This window comes from Aulonocara sp. 'chitande type north' Nkhata Bay, linkage group LG22, assembly GCF_057382095.1.
Source record: "Aulonocara sp. 'chitande type north' Nkhata Bay isolate Kocher_YH1m ecotype deep benthic linkage group LG22, A_spYH_male_GT1.1, whole genome shotgun sequence".
Taxonomy (NCBI): Eukaryota; Metazoa; Chordata; class Actinopteri; order Cichliformes; family Cichlidae; genus Aulonocara; species Aulonocara sp. 'chitande type north' Nkhata Bay.
The window spans coordinates 12,417,992-12,442,197 of record NC_141364.1 but is presented as its reverse complement, the minus strand read 5'-3'; the positions used below and the strand labels follow the sequence as shown (position 1 = coordinate 12,442,197).

The window sequence follows — 24,206 nt, the reverse complement described above, 5'->3', positions numbered from 1 at the left end:
GATATTTAAGTTAGAAATGACACCTGTGCTAAAATTAGAGGTTTGTATCAGCTCAATAAAAAAAAAAAATCATTACATAAATGCATGAATGTGGATTCAGAGTGCTGTGAAAAAGTATTTGCTCCCTTCCTGATTTCTCTTTTTAAAGTTATTATTCTGTTTTTTGTTGGATTTCCTTTATTAAGGGAGAAAAAGCTGTCCAAACCAAGCCTGATGTGAAAAACCATAAATTAACTGTCATTAATCAAAAGTTTTGGAAAGCTGAGTTTAGTTAGTTCATCCCTGAATGCCCCAGAAATGTGGTGAGGTCATTTTAAATAAATTATTGGAATTAAAGTTAAAATGATGCTGTTTCTTGTTTCAGGAACTGCGTCTGAACTACGATGTCTCACCACTATGTCACAATGTGTCAGAGTAATGGAAGAAACTTGAGGTAGGTGGTAAAACAGGAAAACAGACACATTTTTTTCTATCTGATTTAAATGTTGACTTTCAGCTTTAATTCCAAGGGTTTGACAAAAATATTGAAACTGTTTAGAAATTACAGCCATTATTGTACACACTCCCCTATTTTTAAAGTTTTAAAACTAATTGGATGGTTGACTGACAAGCAGTTTCATGGCTAGTTGAGGCCTGTTTCCTTGTTCTTTCATGACAAGCTGGTGTTATAAAACTCTCATCCATATTGATCCTAAGTGTAGAACTTGCATTGGGTAGCTGTTCACTGGAACTCTTAATGAGGTCCAAAGAGATGAGGCCATCATTAGAGTGAAAAACTAAATAAACTTATCAGAGAAACAACAAAAAAATTTAACATTCTAAAAAAGAAGGAACGCACTGACCAACTCATCAAAGCTGAAAGTTCACGGATGACACCTAAAGTGAACAATGACATAATCATTAACATGGTTAAGAAAAAAAAACTTCACAACATCTAACGAAGAAGTAAAAAAACCTCCAAAACAGGCAGGTGTATTATTATCATGGTCTAAAATCAGCAGATGTGTAAATACAATTTACAACAAGGTGCAAACCACTCAAGAAGACAGAGGCCAGATTAGATTTAGCCTCTAAAAGAGGCTGCACAGCTCTGGAATAAAATTCTTTGGACAGATGAAACCAAAGTTAACTCGACTGATGGGAGGAGAAAAGCATACCGCATCATCGGTCAAACATGGAAGAGGCAATGTTATGACATGGGCATGTATGGCTTCCAGGGTCTAGCGTTTGTTGACGACATGACTGCTGATAGAAGGAGCAGTTATTAAGTCTACACAGTTAAAACGCTCAGATTCAGCCAAATGTTGCAAAACGGGTTTAACTGAGCTTCCTAGTGCAAATGGATAATGACCCGAAGCAAACTGCAAAAGTAACCCAACAGTTTCTCAAGGTAAAGACATAGGATACATAGCCAAGATAGTCACCTGATATCAACCCAACAAAGCATGCTTTTCAGTTACTGAAGATAGAACTGAAGGCTGAGAGAAGCTGCTGCAACAAAAGTCTGGCAGTCACAGACTATGAAGAATCTTCATCCAAGTATTATGGCCAATACTTATTTTTAAAATGACGTTAGTTTGTCCAGTTAACTTTGAATGCAGGATTATGAATAGTAATGGGTATAATTCTTAAACCAGTGATGCGATACTTTTTGTACAGGATCAATTTTCTATTGTATAAAAGATGCAATGTTCTCTTCTCCCTCGCTTCTCTTTCACCTCAAATACGTGGGGCTGATGGCTGGCCCCTCCATGAGTCTGGTTCAGCCAGAGGTCTCATCCAGTTAAAAAGGAGTTTTTCCTCTTCGAGTTACCTAGGGGATCATCTCATCTCCAAGTCGTCTATTTATGTTTTATGCTTTACCTTATAATACTTGCCTTGAGATGATTATCATTGCCATTTCATGGTATATGAAAAACTGAATATAAACGTTTGAACCTGTAAATGTATCACAGTTCTGCAGTGAAGCTACCATTTGTCATCTGATTATTTAGCTTAACTCTGACAAACTTTAGCCATGTATTTTCATCTTCGGAGAGTGACACAGATCTCCAAAGATCTATGTGTTTTAATGCAGACAGAGTTTACGGTATACACCCAGCACGGCGTCACAGCTCGAGTTGTGCTGCTGCTTAGCATCATTGTGCTTGTCAGTAAGAAAAAAAAAAGGTACAGCACTCGCAGAGTAAACTTATTATTTACAGTTTCCTAATGCACAGGAATGCAGCCGCAGGTATGAGATGACTGAAACAATAAATCAAGGTGCCAGCCAGCAGTGGGAAATACTAGGTGTCCCTCATTAATTGAAGCAGTAGCAGCGGCTGGCAGACTGGCTGCACTGGGGCCAGGCCATCCTCGGGTCAGTCTGGACGATAATCAAAAACTATGATTGTATCAGCAATGCCCCTGAAGCACGGTGACTGGCAGGAGGCAAAGGAACACCGAACAGTATCAGGCACAAAATGCAGAAGATTCACTGACAGAAACACTGAGAAAGACAAAAAATACATAAATAGAGAGAAAAAAGGGAATAAAGTAAAGAGAAAACAGCTTTAAGAAATCACAGACCTCCAGTGGGGCAGATGATAAAAGATGTGAAACGCTGATGTGTACACAGAAAGTGTGAAGAGAAAAGAGTGAGCGACAAGGAGTTTGGGATTCATAGCTGGTGTATGAAAGAGCAATGGGGGTGAAAGGTTGGGGGGGTGGAGGAAGATCAATCATGTGGAATAGCAAAAAGACCTTTCAACAAACTGGCTTTAATCTTCTGACAATGAAACAAACTGGTCTTGATTTGAAACGTCTTCCTGGGGCGCGAGGGCCCCCGCTTCTAATAGCTCCCCTCTGTGAACAAGCTAAATCTTCAGCGGAGGGCAAGTTCAGCCCAGAACTCGTCTCTCGCTGCACGTACATAACACAGCAGAGGCATGGGAAAGCAAGAAGAAAACCCTACCTGTTCCAAAGAGAGCTTAGTGGGAACATGACCATTTATAAGCAGGGCACTTATGGCTCATATTACTCATGTAGCACCTAAAACACCAAAGTGAAATCAACATAGAGAAAAAAAGATTACATAATGAGAGAGTTCTAAAAAAGCCTCATTTATATTTCATCCCTTAGGCAACCTTTCCTCTAAATATTTATTAAGTAATTAAAATAAAAGTTAAAAGCATCTGAAGCTTTAAGTCCTCTGGTGGTGTTGTGGATAAAAAGCTCACTTACAGTTAGTTCTTTTGAAAATTCTAAGCTTAAACCAATGCCATCTAAAACATATCTGAGGAGTAAAGTACTCTGAAAAAGGGAGCCAGCTATCATGGGATCAATTAATGCTTTGCTTTAACGCTAATGGTGCCAGTGGCCACCTTCTACCAATATAATATATACATATATACCCAGAATTGTGGCTGGGTTGTAGGGGGACAATTACTTATTACACTCAATGACTCAAAATCAATTTATAACTTTTCTATAATGTGTTTTTGGGGTTTTTTGGTGATATTCTGTCTTTCATTATTCAACGAGAAATTACGATAAAAATTGAGACTGCCATCTACAATCCAGTTTTTAGATCCCTTCCCAGACACCTTAATGCCCACTCATATCCTGGACCTTTTGACCTCAGGAAATCACATGATAGGGTGGGGCTAGGTTTCACAATGAGTTCACCTGAAACAATTGCTACATCCGTTTTCACACATTGGCTTATGTGATTAAGTAGAGGATTAATAGGGGTCCATGTCCCTCTTGGGAGACACTCTTATAGGGCTTGAATCTGGGACTGTCCACCATTTGAGCTTAGAACTGAAGAAGCTTCTCAGATAAAAGGTGAAAGGATTCAAGCAACTTAAAGAAGTCCAGATGCTTTTCTCTCCAAGCTCCTTAGACTACAATGACCTGGATAACTGAGAACCTTCACAGACATGTTCCTTTATAAGTAAGCAAACTTCTAAATTCAGCGAGTGAAATAATTATCATCTCCACTGTACATAAATAAAGTCATCAATAGTTTAGGAGTTTCTTTTCTGTTATAAACCTTAATAATGGACAAATTAAGATGTTTAAATGATGAAATGCTAAAGGACCCTGCAGGCAACTTTCATGCAAATCATGCCACTTAAAAAAATACATGCACAAACTAACATTAGCAACTCTGTGATGAAATAAAGTTTATATTTTATACAGTGACACACTCACTGTATGAATAAAATCAGATGATATCCCTTTTAGTTGTTTTGTACTTAGTGTTGCTCGTCTGTACCATTTGCTGCAGACCTTATGGGTCTTTAAGGGTCCAAGCAGCAAAGCTATTGTAATTTTTTATTTTCTTTCTCTTCTTCTCCTCCCTTATGTTCTCTTTTATGTCCTTGCATTGTGTTTGTGAGCATGAAACTTAATCACATCGTCCCAAATTGGAATGTGTGATATCTAACACCCAAACTTATCTTTGGTTAGAATAGAAACACTTAGGCTGTTTTAAAGTTTAAAATCAAACTGTGAAAGACACCCCCAAAAATGAACATATGACATCATCGCCTCAGTTTATCAAAAGGTGTGCAGACAGCCAAGCCTCCCTGATAGCGTGGTTAGTAAACCACCTTCTCTGGCGATATAAATGATGCAAAGACCCAGGGTTTAAACCTTCTCACTAATAATACAGCAGTTTATGCATGTGGTTTACTTTCAAGCGTGCACTAAGATCATCAAATGCTAATAGTTCCAATTCCTGCATTCTGTTGGGATGCTGCTGATTGTTGCCTGTGGCAATTGCTTTCATCATGACCCAAAGTGCAGAAAATGTGCGTGCACAGGATGGTGCATGTGATGATGTGCTCCGCATTTGGAAGTACAGCTTTCTAGACCTTCCATCAACAGGTAAAATGAAAACTATATATTTTTAAGTTTTAAAGTTTCCACTGAAACGAGTACACAATTACTTTTAATTACTCTGCTCAGAACAAAAAAAATGACAAGAGGGAAATAGATAGGCTGACATTTTGGCACGCAATCAAGCATGAAAAGACTAATGGCACCAATTAAAAGTGATGTAGGGTGGGCTGATCACTGTTTCTTACTAAAGGGTTTGATTTAAACTTTTTTTACTCTGCGTTTTAAAGTGGATTACTGTCACTTTTGTGGGGAAAAAGAAGAAGATCAAGTGAAGCATGGGTGCAACAGCAGTATGCATAAAATCTGTTCCTACAGAAACATATCAGATCACATGCATGCATGCTACGAGGCATTTGTACTGTACATTATGCATACTTTTAAAGAAATTGGTACAACACAATGCACATTTTCTGATTGCATTTATATTTCAAAGAATGCAAAAAAAAAAAAAAAAAAAAAGAGACCAAAGTCAAGTCGGGCATATTATAAAAGTTTGCTTATTCTTCCACGTGTCCTCCTCCCATTTTAGTAGTAATAGTTTGATAAATGACTGTCTTCTTTTCAGATAATGTCCAATTGCAAACAAGACCTTTTTAAAATACTTTTTGTCACTTTTGTTGTAATAACAATTTCAACCCAAAGTCATTAACAGCTTGCCATCAATCATATCTGCCCCCAGAGTGAGAGATGTTACAATAATAATGGATGATCAGTTGTGATGCTGTACTCTTGCTAAGTACGCCGTCATAAATCCTTGATACACTAACCACGATGCTGTACTGGCGTAATATACATCATTTCCTTTTATGTACCTGCTCGTTGCACCCCATTTCCCTCCAAATGTCCTTGGTATCTCGCTTCCTTTTCACTTGACACCATTCTCTCGATCTCCTTTATGCCTGATGATTTTTCTTTGCATGTCTTTCAGTCTCAGCCCCGGCTTTGCTGTCTATAGACGTTTTCATAAATGCACCTCAGCTCTGAACTGTTCTAGACAAAACCTGACGAAGATGTATGTGGGAATGCAAACGTCAAACATAGCTGGAGCAGACATTAAAAACTCTTTAAGGTCCCAGTCACACAGTGACACACTAGAGACCAGACAGCAACCATCTGGCAACCACAGTTTCTGAGGGAAAAATGTTCATTCCATGACCTGTTGGCGAGCAGTTTCTGGAAGTTACTGCACCAACATACTCCTTGATTGATGGCGAATACTGATTTTTTTCATAGTGACCAGCTGGATGCTGACAGTTCTCTTAGCTTGCATGATCGAGGTCTAACCTGCCAGTTTCCCAGTACAAACACTGTGGGCTGTTTACAGTAGCTGTGCCCTAATGAGAATATCACAGGTAATAGTGCATTGAATTTACAGCAGAAGAGGGGGTGTCATGTGTGCTCAAACACATGGAAAGCAATGAGATGCAAGGTAGCAAGCTTTCCAATGATTCCAGCAAATACAACATGAGAACCTCCAACTTTAAAATATTTTAAATGAACATATAAAGCTCTAGATGGTCAGACCCCTGCTTATAGAGCAACTGAGACCTTATCATTGCAACTGACTTTTTAGCTTTACCCATAATTTTTCCTTCATTAGTTGGGCTGTTGTTTGCTTCAGTTTGCATGAATTGAAGTGTTGTATGTTGTTATGAATGTCTGACTATATTATTATTGTATGATTGTGAGTCTGTGTGCTAGAACGTGTTCACTCATCTTGGCTTTTATTTTCAAACTGTGAAGCATTTTGCAAGTCTCTGTGTTTTGAAAAGTGCTATGCAAATAAAGTTCATATGTTCATACAAATCTCCATATTAGAAACATTTTCAGTATTCCAAATATTTCAGCAGTACTTTGAAAAAGTTACTCTCCTACCAGTATAAAGTGCTTAAACCAGAGCACAGGTAAATGGAATACACCTAAATAGCCCTTTCCTACCAAGCTGCTGCTAATGGACCCATTAACCCAAACAGCCATTTATGCTACATAATTTTAATTCAAGCATTGTTCTAATGCATTATGCGCTATCCTCTAAGTAGGCTGGAGACTTTCAACACTGCAGATCCATCTTATTAATAAATTATCACAATTAAAGTACCATGGAACAGAAATACATTAACACATTGTGGTGTCTGTTCTTATAAGGCATTAACCAATGGGCTTAACGCCACACTACCTCAAAGCTGCATAATGGTTGCCTTGACAAACAGTGGGCAAAACAGCTTCTTGAGTGCCATTTTCCTCTTCTCCATTACACATACGCACAGTAAGTCTGGAGCCAGTACTTGGGCATGTTTATGGGTAATGGCTAGTCTCTGAGTAAAGTACGTGTCCTATAGCTATTGATCCAGGTTACTAAGATCATGAGCAAATGCTGGGAAGCTGAAGGCGTGTGCTCAGGAGTCTGGTCTGTCCACGCTGTCTGGGCTCCTGGATGTCCGGAGGTGGTCAGTGAGGCTGGAGGCAGCTGCAGACTAAGTGGAACCAGCCAATGCTGCCAGGCGACCAGTACGATGACTTCCTAATGGCTTCTCATTTAGCTTTAAACTAATGACTGCGGCTGTGCACAGTGAAACCTTACCCGCTACTTCTGGTTTAAAAAGGCATATAAAAGCAAACTATTGAGTGCTTGGGATTCATCATCTGTGGAGGTCATTTTATATAGAGTTCAGGTTGTGATTTCCCACCATCGTACAGTTTACAGAGTACTTCTGCATGATGCACCAACTTCATTAAGTTTTCATAACTGCTGGCATCCAGACTCTGACAACATTTGGCCTTTGTGGTGCAAGGCCACATCTATACAAATGATATAATGATGGATTAACTCTGTAAATTTTCCCTTACAGCAGTCACGTTACGGGGCAAAAACTACCATAATGCTTTCAAGCCTTACTGGACGTTCGGCAGCCCAGGACTCTCTGGAGACTCTGTCAAAAGTGCAGATCATATCATATGATGTCAGTGGACCTGTCAAAGCAATCTGTTTCCCTCTGCCATGGGTCAGATGGCAGGACACTGAGACACAGACAAGTGCACACACCACATTTGACAATTGCTGATGCTGTTCCTCAGGCTATTCCACCTTTTCCACCCATTCTCTGTCTTCCTTTGGTTCTGGGTACATCTTTCTTTATTATCTCTCTTTATTCCTTTTCATTTTCTCTTGGTTTCATCCGTTTCCTCACATAATTTGGAATTCCAGCAGTGCCCTCTTTCCTTTAGCTTCATTAAGAGATCTGCACATGTTGTTCATACTTGGCTGCATCCTGCTCTGGTGTCCTTGTGAGCCGGAGTTGGAGGTAAGAGCGGGCTTGGTGCATTTATGCATCTCTTGCTTCACCGAGAGTAAAACTAGATGAAATGAGTTTTGCCTAACCTTGATTCTGCTCAGCTATCTGTGCTTTTTTCCTCACCCCCCAAAAAAAGAAGAAGAAAAAAAAGAAGAAAATAGCCAACTAGCAGTCCAGTTTGAAGCGCTTCGAGGGAGGTGAAAAGGGAAAGTATGTAATTGGGGCCCTGAAAAGGAAGATTTCACTGCATGCCAAAGAGAATTATAGCTTGAGGTTATAAGAAATACTCTGAGGAAAATAGGCTGCACTGGTTCTCTTTTTATTTATTTTTTTCTTTCTTCTTCTTTGAGGTGTATTGCTATACAGTGGATGTCTGCCGCTGGGCTTTTGTATCCCTGAGACCACTGCCATTAATGGCCAAGGTTAGGTTGCTGTCTGAATGGTGAAACCATTTGCTCCTAACTGACATTTCCCTTGTATGAGCTCAAAATGGCTTTTAATGTGGAGTCACCCAAGGCATCGAATTAATATTCAGAGAAGAGTAAAAATGAGTCTGCGAGACTTTATTAAGAGCAATATTGCCATACGCTCCATATATCTATATGAAAAAGGAAAAAACATGGCTCACTTTGTCAGACATAGGTATTCACTTTGTCTGCACTTTAATCACATCTTTCAGGCACCGCACCATAGATGGAGTCTCTGAGGGAGGAATCTGGGTGACAGGAAATTAAGGAAAATAATTAATTTGACCTTCGCTTGTGGCAGGAAAAAGAAAGGGAGAAAAGGCAAGCAAGCAAGTGAGAAAGCAAGATAGATAGATAGAAAGCAAGAAGAAAGAAAGAAATGGCATCAAGAGAGGTTTAAGGAGGAAGCGCCTCCACAGAGGGCAGAAGCCTGAGGAGAGAACTTGTATAATGAGAGCTCTCAGCTCTCCACACACTCTTGCAAGACATCTGATTTGCTAAAAAGCCCAAAGGAAGGACAGTAGTCACCCTGAGCTCCTTAACTCTTCAGAGTGAGTGGTTTCAATAAAGTCTTTGGAGCAAGGATATTTTGTTCACTTATGATGGCCAACGGGACACACAGATAACCTACGCTGCTGGCCATCCTTCACCAAAAGCCCTGGATGTGCTGAATTTGGCAGATCAAGGTCGCAGAATAAAGACGTTTTGTTCAGTTTTTAATTAAAAATGTTTACATTTGTACACAGTTTCACCTATGAAAATGTGCAAAACATCCAGAGTTAAATGCAGCAGACTTTGAAAAATGCAAGTATCATAAAAAGATGGACACTGCTCTGTGAGTTAAAAGCATAAATGTCAGTTATTGTTTTTCGATGAATCTTGTTTTTGGCCCATGTACTTGGAAGAAAAGTTAAAAACTTTTCAGGCTATTTTTATTTAGTTCTATTTGAACATAACTGGCAACAAAAATATGTCCAAATGTTTATAACTGCACTTTTAGAGTTGTTCATAACCGCATGGTGATGATACAAAGCCTAGACTTCATGTATTAAATATTAAGGTTAGCCCATGTACAAGTAATTCCTGATTTCATTCTAATTGACAGTTTTTGCTGCTCTAATATCTTTATTTTTTCATCGTTAACTCAGTTTCCCTGGGTCTTTTCCCGTGTGTTATGAATAAATCTTTTTCTTTTTGGTATTGGTACGGGTTTTATTTTGTTGTATTTATCCGCGACACCTTAAAGGCCGGTCTGTGTTGGACATAAACCGCTCCGTGGCGCAAAAAAGGTTGGGGACCGCTGGTTTAATGTGGTCATCTTAGGCAGATGTCTTGCAAGCGTGTGTGGAGTTCTTTCCTCTGTTCTTAAGCCGAAATTTTATATATATTTGTACTTTTCTTGAGTTTTTTGGACAACTTTTTACTTTTACTCCCTACATTTTTAAACAAATATAAGTACTTTCTACTCCTTACATTTTGAAAACGGACTCGTTACTTTTGGTTCATTTAACGGGTCAAGAGGAGGAAGGGTGAAGGGAGTGACTGGTATTTAAAATGAAATGTTTCTATCAGCTCAACAAACAGCAAGCACACACGTGCTGTTGCCAGCTAAAGGTTAAGCTGTCCGGTTAAGCAGTGTCAGTGTTGGGGGAATAAATCATAATTTTTGTGTTCTTGTGTACTAATATCATTTTATTATATTAATACAGCAAACTCTTCAGCTACCTTTGTACAAAAACGGTTAGTAGAATTGTCCCTCAAGGAATTCCTTTTTACTTTGAGTACATTTCTGAGTTTGTACTTTTTCACTTTTACTTGAGTAAAAAAGTTGCTTCAGTACTTTAGGTTTTTTTTTTTTTAACTCAGGCATCTGTACTTCTACTTTAGTAAAGAAAGTCTGTACTTTTTGCCACCTCTGATCTTAGGCTCACAGCACTAGTATTGAGCACAGCAGCCACAACCACCTGCTGAAATCATCGTGAAGGAGGGCAATAGGACAAAGGGAACTATAAAGGACAGTATAAGGTAAAGAAGGATTATTTTGAACTGTGACTCACATAGAGAGTCAAGAAAAACAAATGGACCTGGAAATTAGCACACAGGTCCAGGGGTACAGCTTGGAAGCAAAAAATCTAAAAGATCTCTTAATCTTGTACATGATCACAGTGTCTTACCACTTCTGAGCCAACCTCACAGTGTTCCCACTTTGTGGTTGTAAGCATTAATGTTATTGATTTGACTGCTTGTTATCCCACAATCACTGGACTGTAAAATGATGCAGTAATTTACTAGAGGGGGAATATGTGAAATTTGTTTTATTTATGGTTAGTAAAGTGTCTCTAGTTACTTGGAATCTTCATTTCGGCACAGTGTGCGTGTCGAACAAGTTAAAAAAAACATGGAAAAAAAGCTGGAGAGGGTATCCTGTTACTGAAGAGATTTCCTCTATAAATCCATGAAGCAGGGGGAGATCATTCATTAAGGGGCCTGAAGCAAAGGAAACATAGGTCTACTAAATCCCAACAGAAAAACTTTCTTCATTTACTGCCCCCGGGCCATAGTACTTTACAAAAGCTGGGAAAGGAATAAGAAATTCAGGCCATAGTTTCAGAGATTTAAGCAAAGAAAAGAGACAGTAGCTCTTGTTATCTGGAAGGAATCAAAAACAGCACTAACATTAAGGGATGTCTAAGATTTATTTGTTTACTTACTTTTGAATGTTCGCGTGCATATATTATGTCACTGATAAAGTATGGGAGCTGAAACTACATTTAACATCTTTTTAAAAAGTGTTTTATACTGTTGATTCAAGCAAACAAACGTGTCAACAACCGAAGAACAAATGCCACGAATCCAGTGGACAATAACAGGCACAAGTGCACAAAGTGAAAGAAAGTGAAACTGTCAAGCAGCTATGTCCAATTTCTTCAAAGGTGTCCTCATCTTCTCCTTTAAATGAGTCTCTGTTACAGTAAATGAAGCATAAGCAGTGAGCCTGTGTCTACATTCACAGATTAGCACTATGTACTCAGAAAACCACTTTCATAGAGCTCTGTCAGCTGTGTAATTCAAGTTTCTTTTAAGAGCGATGATTTCACAAGCCAGTAATAGCATATTTACTGGCATAGGGCTGTTATTGAAAACTCTGAAATGGTTATAAGCATGAAATTGAATACAGAAGAAGAGTAAAATGAGATTTTTTTTAAGAGGAGAAAGACGATGGCTTAACAGCTTCCAATCTTTGTATTTGGAGTTAATTCGTGGAGATTCAGTGCACTCACTAGAGGGTTTTACACACAACTATCTGAATGGCTAAATGGCATTATAAAGAAAACAACCTAATTAATCATAACAATCTCATTCCCTCTTCCATTGTCTCAGAGTTTGACTTTTTAAGGTGTCAGAAGAGTTAATGTGAAGCCATAACTCACTTTAATTTGCTAGAGAAGGGCAGATATTTTTATTTTTCATCCAGTCCTCCTTACTTTGCCTCAGACATGGACAGATCTTTTGATTCTCTCTTAATGCCCAAAGTATGTCAGGGGAAAATATCAAGGATTTATACCTTAGATGAAGACATTTACGTTAACATGAATAGATGGGAGTTGTTCGGTTGTTTTTGTGTAGATCCAACACGAACATTTAATAAACCCTCAAATAAAATGTGACACATAAAAGGAAAAGCAACCTCTGTTAACACAAAAACATATCTGCCCTCTTGGTTGGTAAGTCTGGTGCACTGATAAGTGCTTGCAGCTGGACTAGAAACAACTCTGATTGCAAACAGTCCTGCAAAGTCAAATCATTTATTCAGTAGATCTTTCTCAGAAGAACAAAGTTGGCTACAAAGTCTCACCAGAATGACACAATGCAAGAAATGCATCAAACATGGTAGAGCCAATGTTATGCAATGGGATTGTTTCCCTGCTAGTGTTTATTGATGAGACTACAATTCATCCCACTGCTTTCATGAGCAAAGTTACTTTTGAGCTGCTGAAAATGGGGAACAACAGTTCATCTCTCAGAAGTGGCTGGAATTCCACAAATCCTCCAACAATGTTGCAATAAGTTCTACGCAAAACATCCAAGAAATTACACCTCAAAGTTTTCATGACTACAACATCTGAAAAATCCCTTTTAAAAAAGCATCCATGGAAACAGTTGGTAAACCACAAGAAGATGAACGGCATCAAGTCACCACAACTTTTTGGCAAAATGGTGTACAAACTGATACGTTGAATATTGAACTCTGTGCTAGTCAGATAGTGTAAACTGGGGACAACTAAACAGAAAGAACACAATCGAGCAATTTATAATTATAATTCAGAGTAAATTCATTTATGCTCACTAGTTCTCAAGTAGTAATGTTTTGCTTTTATGAAACAGTGAAAGATGAATGTTACCATATTATTTTTAACTTAAGCAGATCTAGATTTAGTTACTATAGTTTTTTTTCTTGCTGCTGTTACAACCAAATTTCCCCTTGTGGGACAAAGGATTATTCTATTCTATTCTACTCTACATGTTTTTAGGCTCTGAGCATAATTTGCTATTAAGTACACAGCACTGACAAAGCAAGCAATATTACTTTCTTAAAGGTGGCAGTATTAACACATATTTACTTCATTTATAATTTAATGTGAATTGTTATTTACAGTTTATGCCTTGATTAATTTAAGATTAAATTGTTATTACATAACCAAAAAGGGACAAAAACCACATGAAGGCCTTTATGTATTTATCTGCAGTTTATATAACCTTTTGTTAACTGTCAGAAATTATAAATCTGGTCGTGGGAGCATATTTATACAGCATAGTTATACATTAAATGTGTGTGACAAGAGTGACAGCCTTAAATATATCATGAAATTAATTTCAGTGAATATTTGCAGGAAAAATATAACCAGAAATATAAATATAAAACTTCAGAATTACTATTAAATGCATTCAGCATGACAGTTTTTCTGGAGGTCTTGTTCATACTATTCTGGTGTATCTGGCATCAGTTATTTGGCTTCTGAGGGGGGCAGCTCATAAAAATATGAGACAATCAGTGAAAATTTCTCCCCAAGTTACTAATTTGTGCATATTTTATACTAAGGAAAGATTTCATTACCACATATTACCATTATCAGGGTAAACCTTAGGGATGTAAGAAAATATCGATACAACGAAATATCGCGATATTTCGCGCAATGATACTGAATCGATATTTAAAATCACTGTTATCGATTTTTTTTATTGAAAAATGACATGCATTTACTGTTTATTTCTTTTGTATGTTGGAATTCAAACTCCGGCCACTGGTTTGCAGTTTACCACCTTTACTATGACGTAAAAACGAGGTCTCGCGATAACTGTAGAAGCCTCTAGTTTGCCAAAAGAACGAAGTAGAACAGTCAGTGGACGTGTGTGATACTAGCTAACTGATGACTGAAGAGGAGAGGATACAGCCGGCCCCCGCAGCTTTCAAAGCTGATGTGTGGACTTATTTTGGATTTAGGACAAAAGAAGGCAGTAAAGACTATGACAAGAGCTATGCAGTCTGTAGAATCTGCACCGCCAGAGTCAAATATTCCGGTAACACAACAAATTTACGAACACACGTGTCTAGACACCATAGCGACGTAGCATCAAATGCTAATTTTAAAACGAAACGAGGTGATCCCTCTCAACGGACAATTGAAGAAGTTAACTTTTCGAAACTACCAGCAACTTCAACTCGTGCAACAAAAAAAACGCAGTCAGTACTTGTTTTTATTTGCAAAGACATGCGCCTTCTGAGTGTTGTGGAGAATAAAGGATTTCGTAATATGATTAAAACGCTGGAGCCCCGTTACACCGTTCCTTCTCGACAACACATCACGGACTTCGCTCTGCCAAAGTTGTACCAAGAAGTCAAAGCGACAGTGCTGGACTCTCTCAACTCGGCTGAGACAGTTGCTCTGACATGCGACGCTTGGACTTCGAGAGCCACTGAATCGTACGTAACTGTTACAGCACATCACATAACGGACCAGTGGAACCTTCAGTCTCATGTACTACAAACCCGAGCCATGCATGACAGTCACACAGGTGAGCACATTGCAGTGTTACTAACTGACGCTGTGGCTGAATGGGGATTGAACGCAAAGGACCTTGTTGTTGTTGTTACCGATAATGCACCAAACATGGCTCTCGCGGCTAGACTTGCCTCAGCTATCCAAAGTAGCAAGGAGTTTCCTATGCATTCCTGGAACAAGTGTCTCTGCAGAGAGAGTTTTCTCCTCTGCAGGAGACATAGTAAATGCACAGAGAAGTGTCCTGAGAGCTGACCATGTCGATCAGCTTGTATTCCTGCACAAAAATCTGGAAATTGAAAAATAAACACTGAGAAAACACTACACATGTAAAATCTCTGATATGAGAATGTTTGACATTTTGGTTGAGTCTCATAAGCACTTTTATTTAGATGAGTAAATTCCTTTTTTCAGGTTGTACTAAAAGTGTTCCATTGATGGACACTGCAGAGCTGTACTTTATTTTATTAACACTTAATTGTAATAGCACTTTACATTTTTTGTTAATGTTTACTTGGATGGATTCCTCAAGCAATTTCATTTTTGATTTATATTTGTTTATGTTAAGGTCACATAAAAAGTACTTTGTTTTGATGCTCCATAGAGCAGTTTTTGGATAAGTATTTTACAATCATAGTACTTAGAAAGACTTCAGTGTTACATGTTTACTTTTTTCATGTTAAAAAATACTTGATATTTCAGTAAAGTAGTCTTTGTTTGTTTATTTGACATGACTTCTAATAAGGCAGATGTTAATTTCTCCATTCATTTTGAACTTAGAGTGTTTTTGTTTCAGATGTTTCATGTCAAGCATTAAACAGTTTGGACTGTTTACTTGAGTTTTCCTAATTAAATTTAGTCCTACTAAACACAAATATCGTCTGGCTTTTAGTATTGCAATATATCGTATCGTCTACCCTGTATTATGATACATATTGTATCGCCAGATTCTTGCCAATACACACCCCTAGTAAACCTACAATAAAAATGTTCTATATACTTTTTTCCTTCTGTTTAGGAGAGCAGCTGTTTCACAAGCATCACAAAAGCACTGCCAGGTCTATCATGACAAAGATAGTGTGTGGGAACAATGAAGCCAACACTACTTTCTCTGGTTTTCATGCCAGCCCCACTGAGGCTCACTGTGGGCAAACAAAAACACGTGAAGCCATTTCAAAATGTTTGTACTGGCCACGAATGTCAGTAGACATCGATAACTGGGTGGGTACTCCAAATATTATAACTGTTTTTTTTTTAAAACGAGGCTAAAAGTCATTTGTTAGAACTTTCTAATTAACAAAGGTGTTCATTTAATAATTTGAAATTCCCCTGCCACAATAATTGCTCAGGTTTCCCAGTGCACAGTTTGTCAGGCAAGTGCTACTACAATAAAAAACAAACAAACTGTAGAGTACACTCCAATAAAGGCTAGTCAGAGGTTAGAACCTGCAGGCAGCAAATCATAAGAAGTCACTTGGATGGTTGACCAAACATTTTTCTACTAACCATATGCAGATGAACAGTATGGGACAGCCGTACCTGGATGTTCGAGCACTGTCTTTAATTTTTATATGATGAATTTACTTAATATGTCTTTCTTGTCACGGTTCTGGGTCGGTTCGACAGCATTTTGAGTTCTTAGGTTTTGTTTTTGAATGATCGTTTTGTTACTTTTGTGCCTCGTTGATTATTATTTAGAATTCTATGTTTCTGTTTATTCATGTTTAAGGATTTGTTCTTCGGTTGTGTCTCATGTTCAGTATAGTTCAAGTTCCATGTGTTATATTCTGTCTGTCTCTCAGTGTCAAGTCTGCGTCTTTGTGTAGTGTTTTCTTGTTTCCTGTTTTATTGTGTAGGTCTGCGTCTCATGTGAGTGTGTTCAGTTTTACCTCCCTTGTCTCGTTAATCACTCCCAGCTGTGTCCCCCACCTGTGTGTAATCTCCCTGTGTTTCTCTGAGTGTATTTAAGTCATGTCTTCTGTTGTTGTAGTCGCTGGTCCGTCTGTGTATCCATCGGATTTCATCCGTGTGTTCTCCCTGCTGTCCGTCATCACTTACCTCCGCCCATCCTTCTTCATGTTCGTGTCCTGGTTCGTGTTTTGTAGTTTAGTTGTTCCCAGTACAGATAGTCTGCAGTCCAGTTTGCTGTTTTTCTATTTTGTACTTTACTTTCAATAAACCACCTTCACAAGTGCCTGCGTTTAGATCCTACTTCATTATCTCCACACGGCTCACTTCACTCGCTGTGACATTTCTATTTATGGTTTTCCAGTCATTTGAACTGGTTGGAATGGATCTTACTGGAAAGCTAACAAAAACCAAAACTGGAAATCAGTATGTTTGCATGTTTATTGACTACATCACAAAATGACCACAGGTGTATCTGCTGAAGTCCAAATCAGCCATAGAAGTGACAAACTGCCTGATTACATTTCAATTAAACCTTAATCAGGATTTTTTTTGTCATAATTCATGCATGAAAGGGTTAAAGTATTTTAAGTATCTTAATTTCAGCTAAAACATGAATCCTGGAGGTGACCAGTAGTTATAGGAAGGGCTTAATCATTGTAATGCCATTTTTTCTATTGATTATTGATGACATAAATAATTTTTATTATATTTTCAAAGATGGCTATGTCATCTCCTGTCCAAACAAAGTTTTTGATTTAATGATTATAATTTTTGAAAAGAGCTGTATATTGTTTTTCAGGTTACAGTTCAAACAGAACCATCATCCTGGTATTGATAACTCTGTGTGTGACATTTGTATGACTGGTATATGTTTTAACTCTTACTGTAATGCATTTCTATTTGCACTATGCTTGAAATTTTATTTTTGTAAAGAGACTAAAACCAGTGCATTTTATATATTATTGCAGCTCAGCAAAACGGTGAAATGTTGAATATATATTAGATTTAAAAAAAATATCAGTGTTTGCCCCATCATCTGCAAACAAACACTGTCAGAGACTTCTTTAAAATTGTCGGTGACCACCCAGGAACATGGGTTGACTATATTGATGCCGTGATATTTGGGGTTCGAACAAAAAAAAAAGAAAGAAAGAAAGAAGAAGAAGCAGATGACCACCAAGCACTCACTTTGGCAGGGAGGCTTGTTAACCATCCAAATTTCCCAAACAGTATATGGTTGTTGTTTTTATCTTTCTGTCTGTGACAAACTACTCGACAATCAAACACGATACATCTCAATAAGAATTCATAATCCATATTTTACTAGCGCTGTGCACCTTTTCTGAGATACAAACTCTCTATAAATATTAATTAAGCTACAGTGTAAACCTTTGGTGTGACCACTTTTAGTACTCGACATAGTCTGACCTCTTAAAAAGGCTTTCTTGTGATTACTTTAAGTATTACACATGATTATCTTTTACTGTTCATTTACTGGATATATTGCTTATCTAATGTGAAGGACGCACTGTACACTATGCTGAGAAATGCAAAATTTCATATGAATCATAATTAGGGGTGCAACGATATTCGTATCGATATTGAACCGTTCGATACAGTGCTTTCGGTTCGGTACGCATATGTATCGAACAATACAATTTTTTTCAATTTTTTTTTTTTCAATTTTTTTTTTTTTTTTTTTTGTGTCCCGTTTGGATCTATAGCCATCAGAATTGTTGTCTTGAGGCCAAGAAAGATGCCAAGAGGATTTATTTTAAGTGGATCATCATATTGGTCCATTTGATTGACCTTTATTATAATTATGAATTTATTTTATTTTCAGTTGCAAACGGGACAGACATGACTGTGGGATAGGACAGGGGGAAAGAATGAAAGAAAGAGGGGGAGAGAAAGAAAGAAAACCAAAGGGGAGAAAAAAAAAGAACAATACAAAATTTGTAATTTATTTTATCAACTTTCCTTCTGACGATGCTGTCTGTGTTGAGCGCTCAGTGAATCTGCATTTGACTACTCCGCCTAGGCTCGAGAGTGCAGCCTAGGCGGAGTAGTCGAACGCAGATTCACTGAGCACTCAACACAGACAGGATGGTCAGAAGGAAGAGCGCAGGGCAAGCTAGCGAGACAGAAGTGGACCTCCCCACCCTCATTCAGATCTGGTGTTTGGAATTATTTTGGTTTTCATGTGACGTATGACCCTGAAGGTAAGCGAGTCATGGACTAAAGTAAAACAGTATGTTGGATGTGCCATGCAATGCTCAATTACATGGGTGGGAGCTAGTGTGTTAGCGCAGTTAGCTCGTTAACGTGTTGGCCGTCTAGCCCCTCTGTATAGGGTAGCTCGTTAACGGAGATTTGCCGTGTTGTGGCGTTAAGGTTATTTCAACGAGATTAACCTGAAAGCACTAGTGGGAACACAACGAATATGACTGCACATTTACACCGACATCATCCTAGTGCAAAGACAAAAACAAGCATGCATGCTACAAACTTTAGCCGAGTCATTTAGACAGCTGTTAGCACAGGATTCTCCTTATGGAGACCTGATATGTTTAATATGCTGCTGAGAATATAGCCCAGAAGAAACGGATAGTATAGCTTTTATTTTGGAAAGAGACATTTCTCTGTAATAAACTCTCTTTTCCAAAGATGAGTGATTCCTCAATCAGATACAGGGCTCGCAATATCGCTAGCCCGACGTCCCGGGGCTATCTCTCCCCTGCCTGTCGGGCTATTGTAGGAAGGAAAAATATATGTCAATGCTTTTGCATTCTTTCAGAAATGTAGCTGGGTAATTATGTCATTGGGTGAGCCACTGTCAATATGTGACATATTGAAATCGTGTTTGAATTTGCGCTTGTTTTTTTGCTTTCACTTTGCAATCGCGCGAACTGTGTATAGAGAGCGACAGCACTGATCTGTGAGTGATGATAATTTGTGCACCAATTCCTCTGACATCGTCTTATTAATTGTTAGCTTACTATGCAAACATGACAAGTGAAATCTCCCGCAGCTTAAACATGTGAGAGGTTGATCGCGCAGAGAATCGCTGAGCTTATGTGAGTGCGGCAGGATATATATTTCACTACGATGACCTGGATGATTGAGAACCTTCACAGACAGATATATATTTTAGTTCTGCTGAGCCAAATAAGACAGGTCAGGGTGAAGAAGTGACAGCCAAAGAAAAGCTTACCACAAAACGGAGAAGTTATGACAAATCAGACTATAAGGCAAAAAGAAAGTGCAGCTTTATGGTTTCATGGACAAAAGAATTTCTGTGGCTGCAATATGACGAGCTAAAAAACAACACGCACAAGGGTTAGGGTTAAATTTAAAAACTGTAGTTTTGTGTTAAAATATATATTTATAATTTTAATAAATGACAAATTAAAAAGGCATGAACATTTTTTTTTGTATCGAAAAAATATCGAACCGTGACACCAAAGTATCGAACCGAACCGAACCGTGAATTTTGTGTATCGTTGCACCCCTAATCATAATCACTATATAGAAATACTATCTGTCTGCCAATTTATATAAAATCCATTGGCTAATTATTTTGTGTTCAGGTTATAAGGTAGTTATTAACATGCCACATTAGATCAAGCCAATGGAGTATGATGTCATTGTGGGAATAGTGAACGAACATCATCACTAGACCTTAGTGGTAAATAACAAATTCATTTTAAATATTCATTTAAATCATTTAACCAAGACAAATGCTTGTGGATACATGGATTTTTAAGGGAAACATTTCTTTATCATTTGTTCTTCTTCACTAGACTTTGAGGTCATACAGCCACAACAAAACAAGTCTCTGTAACTGGATCCATTAGAAGAGACAAAACAGGACATTCAGAGATGTCTAGAAACAACAAGGCAAGGAAAACTGCCCAAATGTTATTCCATTATCCCTTCTTATACGAATATTTAAAAAATATATTTATGGTATTAATTGTATTATTTTGTTAATATGAAACAATGTGTATAATTCTAAAATCTGGACCCACAAAAGTTTCATTTTTGTATAGTTTAAAAAAAAAACAACAACAATGGTATGGGTATTCTTTATAGCTTTTAAAATACCTGTCCCTGTTTTTCTTTGTGTTTATTTCTACCCTCATGTCTGTGTCTGATGGTTCTTTCACAAAAGACAATGCGGCACAGGCAGAATCTACACTGTTGTTAAGGTCCGGTACCAAACGACTCACGGACCGGTACCGGTCCGAGGCCCGGGGGTTGGGGACCGCTCGTCTACATCACAGATGAGGGCTAGATGTGAGAACCACAAAATTGCTCAGTGACAAACTACTAACAACAACAGTGCTTTAGATGTTTAAAATGGAACTAAATTTGATAATTCACACAGATATCGAGGAGAACTTTTGTAGATTTTAATGGATTGATTTTGATACATCTGAGTTGACACTGGTACCAGACAAAGATTAAATTACCTAATCTATTCATTAGAGAGAGAGAGATAAACCTTTATTAGTTCCACACGTTTGGTCAATTACAATTGGTTTCCAGGGCATTTGTGTGAAGAAAGGCTTGCAACCTCTCCAGGTGGACTTGCGATACAGTGAAACATCCCAAATAAGTGGATGCTACATCGTGTAGAGTTCGCTGTAAGTATGTGTCCTAATCCTCATAACCTTCATATATCCATCTATCCAACCATCCATCTGAAAAGATATGAGTATGAAAAATGCTATTTTTCAATTAATATACCATTTACATTTTGGGTAGAAAATATATATATTTTTTAAAAGGGACAATATCTGTCCTATTGTCAAGAGAAGCCATAAACAAACACAGGCTGCAAACTGCCACCGCTCTCCTTCTTAATACACATATGTAACACATCACCATTCGATTTTCATACAATCCTAATATTTCCTTTTTAACTACTGTTGAAATTAACTATAGCAATAAATATATCTTTGGCTGTGTATGTGGTATTTTTTTTGTTTTTTCTAGAGATGACCACAGTGGATGTCACTACAGATGTCACTACTGTGGATAGAAAGAGCATGACACTGATGACAGCTGTAAACTTAATCAGAAACACTTGTTGTCAAATGATTACAAGACATCCCCGGAAATTCTAGGCTGAATGAAAAGCTAATAATAATAATTATAAATAAATAATGTATACTTTATTGATCCCGAGGGGAAATTCCTCTCTGCATTTAACTCATTCAGTCAGTAAAGCAGTGAGCAGTGGATAGGGATTGTACCTTGCTCAGGGGTACCTCAGGGTAGTCTTTCAGTGGATTTAAACCCCGACCTTCCGATCATAGGACCACCACTCTACCTACTGAGCTATCCCTGCCCACAGTAATATCCCTGCCCGCAAATGGCACTAATAGAAAAGTCACACAATGTGTGATGTAGCCCCATAGTTCTTGTGGTGATGAAAGATGGAGAAAACGGCAGCCATTGCATCCTGCATGCTTCCCAGTGACCAAAAAAGAGGTGAGATGGTTCTTGGGCCAGTTTTTACTGCAAGACGTTCAGTTAATTTTACAAATGCATGATACAAACATATACGTTTCAGTGCATAATATATTCGGATTCTCTGATCACAACCTGATGTAGGTTAAACTGTTATTTATAAGCGTTTCAGTGGGTATAAAAGCGCTTAATATCTGGAAGGTAGGTACCCCAATCATGACGTTCTGTTAGTAATACTCTTGTATCTTTTGCCTGATGGGAGAAGACTGAAGGTGACTAGCTTTCCTGGTGGCATAGTATGAAGGTATGGAAAGCAAAACCCAACCAACGATCCTGGAGCCTCTATATACTACTTTGTTCAAGCTTTTGTTTGTTGTGACTGGCTGTTCTAGTCAGGATGGAGAAAATAAGGACTATCTGTAACAGCTGTGTAAAATTGGGTCATACCTTCCCGACTGACCCTGTATTTTCTCAGCTACTGGAAGAATTCTCTGGTGGGCTTTGCTCACTGGTGTTTAATTCCCACGATAGACTGGTGTATAGTGGTGCCTAGGAAGTGCTTGAAGAAGGAGACACTCTCAACAACCTGGCCAACATCATTACTAGAATTCCCACTGCTAGAAAATTCAGAGGAAGAACATCAGTCTTTAAGTTGAAAACTCAAATGAAGTTATGCAGCAGGACAGCAACCTAGCATAAGACTAAATCTACCTTTGAAAGGAGAAAAAAACGACTTTGCAGTGGCCAAGTCAACGAACACATCTGAAATGCACTGAAATTGGCTTGGGACATTAAAACAGGAAAGAAGGCATGGTGGAAATTCCACCATAGAGATGTTGGAGACTCGCCTCAAGTTATCAGGCCACTTTGTAACAGTGGTTACTGCTAAAGCGTGGCACAACTCCGACCTTTGTCATCAATGCATTGGATAAACAGTTGGTTCAATTTATATAAAAATTCTTACAAAACTTGCATTACAGGTTATTTTTGTTTTATGTTAAATCTGACACAGCACAAATGCACATAAAAACAGGACAGGTCAAAATGCTAATTCATGCTAGCTTGGCACCAAGAAGTGTGGACATCCTTGGAAAACAGAAAAGCGACTGGTAAAAGTAATGCTGAAATGATGCTTCATCTAGTTGTGACAATATGGTGTACTGAATCACCTTATGATATTCAGTTTTATTGGTTTTCGGTCATGGATTCACCTTAATGTCCTTCCTATTCCATATCTGACCCTTTCATATGTTTAGACACTGTAGAAAAGCTGTCATTTGTTGATTTTATCTTTTATTCATTTCCTCCCTGCTGAAGCGGAAATATTAGCAGCTGTATTTGACAGGTGTTCTCAAACTGACAAAAAAAAAAAAAAGCCTTATTTATTTATTCATTCATTCATTCATTTTTGAGGTGATATATTGAGGGCTTCCATACTGTTATACTAGTTTAGTAGTAGTTTTACTTCAGCTAAAGGAGGAAAAGTTCTTTTCTCACCTCTTTCAGCATGCTCACCCTTCAAGCATCAGAAACAGCAACACAAATTATTCTTTTGTTTACTCTCTACACAAGTGCTGGAATAATCTTGCCAATGTAAAAGACACGATGTTGCACAACATTAATCAGATTCCTTCAGCTCCAGTGCTGCTCCACATTTCTCAGTCTGAACCTACAGTGCACACCCCTGCTTTGCTTTTATGCTACCACTGGTATCGTGCACCACACCACTTTAGATCAGTGTTATTCTGAACCCTGCTCTTATTCCAAAGCATCTCTAAGGCTGCTATTAAAAGGCTGGATATACCACTGGATATCACTTTCCATTTGGAGGACTTCAGCCCATCTCTGATGACTGTAGGGAATAAGTGGTCGTGAGCTTCCGCTGTCCTCGTGGCAAAGAGAGAAAGGGAGAGACAAAGAGAGGGGAGAAATCTAATTATTTCTCTCCCATGGCCCAGCAAGCCTTAAAGGTTAATCACTGTCCGTTGAGCTAATTCTGTCTGGGTACACTGCAGTAATTACAACACCTGTCTCTCGCTCTCCCTCTCCTGCTTCCTCTAATGCCTTATTCTGTCTGTTTGTCTATCTGTGTGTCTGTCTGTGTCTCTGTC

General features: G+C 38.2%; 1 protein-coding gene across 2 annotated transcripts in view; it reads right to left on the bottom strand.

Annotated features, from left to right (window-relative positions):
• samd12 (sterile alpha motif domain containing 12) overlaps nt 1-24,206 on the bottom strand; it is a 132,808-nt gene that overhangs the window by 46,217 nt on the left and 62,385 nt on the right. The gene's annotated exons all lie outside the window — the stretch shown is intronic.